The sequence below is a fragment of the Schistocerca gregaria genome, unplaced genomic scaffold (assembly GCF_023897955.1).
Source record: "Schistocerca gregaria isolate iqSchGreg1 unplaced genomic scaffold, iqSchGreg1.2 ptg000386l, whole genome shotgun sequence".
NCBI lineage: Eukaryota > Metazoa > Arthropoda > Insecta > Orthoptera > Acrididae > Schistocerca > Schistocerca gregaria.
In genome coordinates, this window is record NW_026061828.1 from 2,916,952 (window position 1) to 2,917,927 (window position 976).

Below are 976 nucleotides of genomic sequence, written 5' to 3' on the forward strand. Positions count from 1 at the left end.
ACGGTTGTACTTATCGTCTGCAAAGCTATGTCGCGTGTTGCGGTATGCGGAGACACTAAAAGCACCATAGTAGAACACAGATGAAACTTCTAAGTTGATGTAATAGCCAGTAAGAAGTAGTACAATTCAAGTTTTAGGTATCGATTATTGACTTCTAAGCCGGCTTTGGTGCCTTGGACATGAGCTAGGACCTTAAGATTCATCATGAAAGGAGGACTAGCAGACGAGTTGCACGGGAGAATGTGAAACACTAGAATCGCGTGTTAAAACCTGAGAAATCCGTCCGTTTAAGTCATTTGTTATCGAATTGACTTAAACCCAGATCGTCACATTGGCCGCTCTTCTCTCTGAAACGGTTGTACTTATCGTCTGCAAAGCTGTGTCGCGTGCTGCGGTATGCGGAGAAACTAAAAGCACCGTAGTAGAACACAGATGAAGCTTCTAAGTTGATGTAATAGCCAGTAAGAAGATAGGTATCGATTATTGACTTTTTAGCTGGCTTTGGTGCCTTGGACATGAGCTAGGACCTTAACATTCTGCATGAAAGGAGGACTAGCAGACGCGTTGCTCGGGAGAATGTGAAAAGTGTTCATATGTAGTAAAAACATGAGAAATCCGTCCGGTTTCGTCATTTGTTATCGAATCGAGTTAAAGCCAGATCGTCACATTGGCTGCTCTTCTCGCTGAAACGGTTGTACTTATCGTCTGCAAAGCTATGTCGCGTGCTGCGGTATGCTGAGACACTAAAAGCACCATAGTAGAACACAGATGAAGCTTCTAAGTTGATGTAATAGCCAGTAAGAAGTAGTCCAATTCAAGTTTTAGGTATCGATTATTGACTTTTTAGCTGGCTTTGGTGCCTTGGACATGGGCTAGGACTTTAAGATTCTGCATAAAAGGAGGACTAGCAGCCCAGTTGCACGGGAGAATGTGAAAAGTGCTCATATGTAGTAAAAACCTGAGAAATCCGTCCGTT